Here is a 7,680-nt window from a genome sequence, read left to right as displayed (position 1 = left end):
CTACTTGCATAGATCAGGGCACTGACAACGGCAAGAGAACGAGAGGAGATGCAAGATATTGGTATCATTGAGACTCTTGTAGAGTTCGAGCATCATGTTGAGGGATTGACTTATAGCATACCAGAGACCAGGATCAATCAGATCCCTATGAGACTGCGACATTACACCATTGGTGTGCTAAACCACATTAGTCAGTTGTTGTGTAAAGTAGCTTGCCCGGTTGTCTGTTACCATGTGCACCATCAGCACTAGTCTATTAGGAGGCCTTAGAACCATATCTTGACTACACATATTTTTTATATGATAGGTCATGTGGCCATATGTGTCTTCGACACAAGTTTTCTTAAAAACCAAATTTTTTATACGGTTATCTATTTATTAGTGTTTCTTATCTACTCTATTATCTTGTTTAATCAATATATGATGTGGCTTGAATTTTATTTACACGTGTCACAAATTTTTGTCTAAAACTTGATTCTCTAATGCATCATTTAATGTGCTTAGTCTTCTAGGAATGTGATGATATTGGATGTAATGAAAATGTCTTTCCAGAATGTGAACCCTTAAAATCATATGAAGCATAGTTGGACTTCGTACTGAATAGACATTAGTTAAATGTAGTACTACAAGTTGTGAGTCAAGTTTGAATATTATACAGTGAATTCCATGAGAAATAACATCTGAAAATAGCTCTATTACTACACTATACTCAGTGATGTTATTGGTAGAGTGACTGATACAAATACGTTGTAAACTCATTAACTCTCCACTCTGAGCATAAATAGCCCACGTTGCAGAGGAAATGTTCTGAGTACTACGACTAATGCCATCAACACAACTAACATATTGCTGAAGGAACACTGACATCTTCAAGTCAAATGTAAAACAAGATTAACAGAGACAGTAGGAAACTCCTAAGGAAAACACACTGCAAACATCCTCACACACCTAAAAAATATTTACATAATGACTACGCAAAGATGATCGAAGCATAATATTTCTTTAGCTACAAGCCAGTTCTAGGTTGCACCAAGGGGATTCCATCAAAATCAATGAGCTCATAAGCCCCTTTTGCAAGAACATGTCTAGCTATGTATGGGCCTATCCACATTGGTTCGAACTTCCCAAACCCTAACTTATCATACTTTTGATCAAACAAGAGGAATAGATCACCTTCCGAAAAGGCATAAGGTTTAACATTATTATCATATTATTCTTTGATACGTCGCTTGTGGGCCTCATTGGCCATTGCAGAATCATGTTGGGTTTCATATAAACGTGCTAGATGTAAGAGACGCTCTTCTTCTATGAAATTTGTAGGGAGAAACTCAAAAACAAGCTTCAATGATGAAATCTCGTTTTTGATGGGGAGGATTTCCTCTAGACCATACACCAGTTGAAAGGGTGTGAATCTAGTGGCAATTTGGATACAGGTTTGTTAAGCCCAAAAAGTTGCATAAAGGATGAGGTTCCAATCCATTTTGTGGATCTCTATCAAGCATTGTAGCATTGCTTTCAAAACATTTTTAATAGCTTTTACTTACCAATTTTCTTGTGGGTAATAGGGAGTTTAATTTTCATGTTGAAGGCCCAACATGGTGGTAAGCTCAGAAATCACATGATCTTAGATATGTTTCCCATGGTTTGTAACATTATCTTGTGGTATATAAAACCTAGAAATGACACGACTAAAATAATATACCACTTGGTAAAATAATATACTACCACAATGACGTATTCATGCCCCCCAACTAAGTGAGGGCTACATGTCATAAAGTCAATACCCCATTTTGCAATGGGTCCAATGATGATAATGGGATGTAATGGAGAAGGTGGTGCATGTTTTTTATAATCATAGATCTAGCAGGTGTGGCACTTTTGAACTGCATGGATGCAATCGCGGAAGATAGTAGGCCAAAAGCAACCAACACACAAAATATTTTATGCAGTGGCATAGCGAGACACATTTCCACCACATGTTCTAGCATGACATTAATTTAGAAATTTCTTAGCCTCCTCATCGGTGAGGAATCTTATAAAGATAGTATTGATGCAACAACAGAAAAAGTGTGTCACCAATTATATTATAATATTTAGCCTGGTATTGAATACATTGTTGGTTAGAATGAGAGGTATTGGGATGGAAAGTCTCGGTCTAGAGATATATGATGATATCTCCATAAAAATGATCATAGGAATAAATCCAAAACAATGACTCGATAGGAATGTAATTGTTAGATGTAGAGTCAATGTTTCATGAGGGAAGGTCACATATCAGTTCGGCAAAGACTAAGTATTTCTTGGATTTGGACTTGCTAAATTCCAAATTGAATTACTTAATAATAAAAATCCATTTGTAATACTTCCCCCCCAACAATTGTCACAACAAGATGTATGTCATGGGGTTGAAATCAGAAACAACCATAACCTTGTGAAGCAAAATGCAGTGGCGAAACCTTTAGACAGATTGGACGTCTATCAAAGCTAATTTTTCAACCTATGTATATTTGATTTATGTGTCATTTAAATTATTACTTAAATAATAAATGGTATGTTCATCCCCTACATTGTCCTCTAAGTCCAATACCATAGCAATGGTAATAACTTCAGCGACAAGATACAAGGAATAATTGTAATATCCCTCCCATTAATAATAAATAATAAATAATAATAAATAATAAATAATAAATAATAATAAATAATACAAAATAAATAATAATAATATAAATAATAAATAATAAATCACTTAATAATAAATGTTAAATGTTAAATAATAAATGATATTTAAAAATATACAAGAAAATAAATAAACATAAAAATAGTAATAACTATACTAAAGCTCTAAATAAGAATAAATAGAAATAAAACAAAGAAAACAATAAAAAAATCAGTAAAGCTATCTAAAAGAAGAAAATAAAGCAAGAAAGCTAAAAATCAAAAGAAAAGTAAAGAAATAAAACAAGAAAGCTAAAAATCAAAGTTGCATGTAGACACATGGAGTGTGTGCATGTGGTTCCCATCCAATGTTTTCTTTATTTATTAGATGGTGAGGAGGATGGGAAGCATTCCATCTTTCCGAGATTCTATCTTTCATTCTCTTGGGAGAATCGTGTTCTAAGACATAGGAGTCACTGGCAGTAGTACGTTGATTGAGGGCTTGGAGGTGGCCAATTGTAGCAAATCCTTGCACAATTGATCCTACGGTTGGGTGGACAGCCGTCCCGAAAGCCTTGTTGCGGTAAGCCTACTTCTACCATAGGTAAGCACTATTCATAGTTGAATTTAGTTTATTAATTACATGTTTATTGGCTAGGTAAGTGCCACTTGATTTAAATTTAATGTTAATTAGATATTTATTTTTGGACTGTTACATATGGTATCAGAGCAAGTTCAAACACTTAGGGCCTATGGGCATTTTAATGCAGAGAATTTTGATTATTTCTTGATATTTATTACTTTCATGAGAAAATATTCTCCAAAAAAAAAATTATGGAGAAAAATCATATTATCATTTTCTTTTATTATTGTTTACAATAATTATCAATAATGTTATTTTATTGAAAAAATAAAATCAAAGATTCATAAAAATATTTTAATTAAAAAAGCCAAATCCAAAGCAGAGCTTAAATCTCAGTTGAATCTATATACAACAGAATATATAATAAACCCTTGGTTTTGCATAAATAATTGATTTTTCTTTTTTTTTAAGGAGCTTCAAGCAAAAAAAAAAACCAATTTTTTTTTGGTGTCCGAATTTCTGGAACCCATTTGCAAATCTTCTAAAGTAAAAATCGAATTTCTGAAACCGTTTTCAAATTTCTGGAAGCCCTCGTCAGATTTTATGCCTATATGATTCTTCCTTGGACGTCCAACAATTGAAGCAAGAACCCTTTTACAGAGATTGGATTTGTTTTGAAGGGATAAAAGCTCTTTTTTAGACTTATTTAGCATAATCATTTCTCCCCTTGAAGAATATTGCATTCTCATCTTGCATTTGATCATAATAACTAGAATTGTAGGTTTACTTTGTAATTGCAATAGTTCTACTTTGTAAATCATAATTACTTGCAAGTCGTTTTTAAATTGTTTATTGCTCATATTTTTGGTTATTTTTCGGTTTCGCCTTATTGCTGGAATCTTGTCCATGAACTTTGTTCCCATAGATTTTAATCCATTATTCAGCAAAAGCTTTGTGGGAAGTTGCAGTTTCACATCATCATTGGAAACTTTTGTCCCATAGATTTTGGTCCATTTTAAAAAAAGACGACATCCATCGTTAAAAGGATGACACAGATCGTGGAATGATCATGAGATTTTAGGAAAAATGAACTTAAAAAAAAAATGGAACTTCCAATCAAATCTTCCCTCATGGCGTTTTGAGCTCTTTTTCAATTGAAACACTTTGTACTCAAATATGGACTTTTCAGACCTGTGTTTTGAACCCTATTTCAACAAAACTGTGGCACTAAAATATGCTGAAAGAAAAATATCAGATAACATTAGAAGATGAAATTTATACCAGTTGGACTTGTTAAGTCATTGAAAAGCTGTAATACTAAAATATTTTGCAAAGACAGGTTCTCAACTAATTGAGCTTGGCTTTGACATGGATTAAGTCTTTTTCTTCAGCGTTCCAGTATGTTAATTCACCTTTTCAATAGGAAAACTCTCCGGTTCAGTCCAAATGCTGTCGTACTAAATATTCTATGAAGTTTAAACCAAAATGCTATGACAGCATGATGAGTTTCTTGTATTTCCATAAATATCTGCTTCCTTCTGTCCAACTTTCAATAAAAAAAAGCATCACCATCGTTTTTTGCTAAACTGTTGGATTCCTCTGTTCTTAAACCTGTTCCCTTTGTAATATTTTTTTTCCTATGTTAGAAGCACTTATTGTTTGTCTGTTATCTTCAAATGACCCTTTAAACAGAGGTTTTGATGGAATATTTGACAAAATAGAATCCGAATCTTTAGCCATTCTACTATTTTTCTCAGCGTCATTCTTCACTTTCTTGGCTGTATCACCTTGAGAAATTTCACTGTGTGTATATTTCCTTGGCTTTTGCGCTTGATTGTCATTCCTAAACTCAGAAGCATAGCTATTTAGTATAGGCTCTTCCTTCAGCTGTGTTTTCTCTGTCCTGCTTGTACTGTCATTTTTATATGGTTCATTCTTTTGCGCCGACAACTCCAAAATACTTTTCGGAAGAGGTGAAAGAACAGAATCACCGGCTATTTGATACGATGTCATAATCTGAATTATCGATAAAGGACTCAAATCAGGTAGGCTCTCTGCCTGACTTTTATTGGGGCTACTTTCAAGTGATGGAGAAGTAGAAGGCTGAAGCCCTAAGTCAGTGTAAATTGCAGTATTTTTGTGGTTGGAAACATAGTCAGAATTCACTTTAAAACACAATTTCCATTTCTTCTTTTCTTCACCAATCAAATTACTAAGTATTGGCCCTTGTTTCATGGAAAGTGCTTCATCAACCTTCACATCATTCGCAGTCAAACTTCTATTTGCAAAACCAACTTAAACGCTCAAACTTTATTAATTCCTACATTGTCCTTGCAGTGCTGTAACAATCTGTTCATCCTGCATACTGATTTTTAACTAAGTTGTTCTGATTTTTTCTTGATTTTCTGATTTGTTGACCCCAGCTGCAATATTTATGAGCCCCATTTATTTTCAAACATTGGTCTGGATTGGTGATTTTATAAAATAGTCCACTAGTTGAATCATTAATGTGGCTTTTGCAATAAACAACTTAAAGCAAGAACACATATAATCTAGCTGAAGGAATATGGAAGCTTAGCGTTGTAACCTAATCTGCAGAGGGTTTTGCTATTATGGATTAAGTTGTGAAATCTGGTTAAATTTTGCAAATTTGCATATTATTTGTGCAATTTAGAAGTTGCTTTCTCTGGTTTTGGCTTATTTTAGGTCAATTAATGGTGAGGTTTTGCAAATTCTGCAAGTGATTATGTTTACATTTGTGTAGTTCATTTAATTTTGCTCTGCCGTTTTATTCCTGTATAAATTAACATAGGTGAATAGAGCTTCATTTTCAAAGTTGGTGTTAATTGTGGCTCTGTTTTGTGAATTGTTAAAGGAGGTTTGTCAAATATGTCTGGTCAATAGTTATTTCTAATCGTTTATTGTTTTAACTTCTAAATATGCCTTCATCTTCTCATTTATTATCACGTCAGGTTCTCAAATATGCTTTCAGTTATTCCTTCATTAGCCTTGTGCACAACCTGCCACCGTTTGCCTAAAATAGTCTTGCCATGTTAAACGTCTGCCATGGTTCCCCAATGAGCTTGGCATTCCCTTTCAACTTGTCAAATTTAAAGACCAATGCTTTAAAAGGCAGCGCACGTATAATGCACCCAAACAAGATCCCATAGTGAGTTCTGTGGTCTGGTCAATTTTAAAGACCAATGCCTTAAAAGGCAACGCGAGTCTCACTTATATTGAATGCATCATGTCATCCCATTCATACGATCAAACGATATATAGGTAAAATTCACCAAAGTTAGTTTGGGGATCTAGGCTCTGCATTTTTCATCATGCTTCATGTCATTAACGTGATTACTAATAGGCTTGGAAAAAACATCTAAGACAATATTGCATTCATAATCTCAAAAGAAAGAATTGAAGCAACAGATTGCTTACTCAATATCTTATCAAAACCAAAATAATATGGCTATTGCCAACATCAATGCATCATAAGATCTTTACTGATTTTTGGATAAGGAATGATATTTTTCTATATATTTTAGTACTTTTAGTTATGATTTAATAGCATCCGACAAAACTGAACCGGCACATCCCACAAAGACTAATTCTAGGAATGAGATCAGTCCTAAATGTGGAGTTTTTTAAGATAATAATAGACTTCCAATACTGGCCAGATGGATTTTAATTTTTGAAATTATAATAATTGTTGTGCATATGGAAACCTGGAGAACCAATTTTGAATTTTCTGGAATTAATCTTTTCATGGCACATTTTGATATTTAATTTGTGAAGTATGGTCATTGGCTATAATAGCTGGTAACCTACCTTGGTAGGCCGTTTCTCTTAAATTGTTAAATAACCTTGTATCTACTGCTTATTTTTTTATTATTACTGAAAGATATTTTCAAGCCGAAAAAAAGAAGAAGAGAGAAGGCACTAGAATTAATAGAAAAATATGTTTTATGCTTCGACCATTCACCATATGATATTGGAAAGCAGATTATATAGTAATTACTATGACTTTTCAATGTATATAAAATTTATGATGTGTTATATGCTAAGTTTATATATTGTTTAATATCTCAACAAGTAAGTTTAGGACAATATTGGGAGGATCAGGTACAAATCACATATATTTATGTAGTTTTTATTTTACTCTTATAATTGATAAATTATTAGAACTATATTTTTCCAGTAATAGCATAATTACTATAAATCAAATCATCTTACTTATTCAAATTCTTGTGAACTTTGGAAATTGGAAAAAGTTGGATTTTAATATTTTTATGAGGGTTAAAACAAAGATATAAACATAGAACAAAGGAAATAGATTGATAACGTTTTCATGAAATTAAGATTAAGTGATGAATTCATGGAAATACATCTTAAACTATGAAGGTATTTTTCACATTAGTAATACTTGAATTCAGAAAATGTGG

Source organism: Pinus tabuliformis, chromosome 9 (assembly GCF_031772625.1).
Source record: "Pinus tabuliformis cultivar Carrire ecotype Pingquan chromosome 9, CPIR1, whole genome shotgun sequence".
Classification (NCBI taxonomy): Eukaryota; Viridiplantae; Streptophyta; class Pinopsida; order Pinales; family Pinaceae; genus Pinus; species Pinus tabuliformis.
This window is presented reverse-complemented; position numbering follows the sequence as displayed.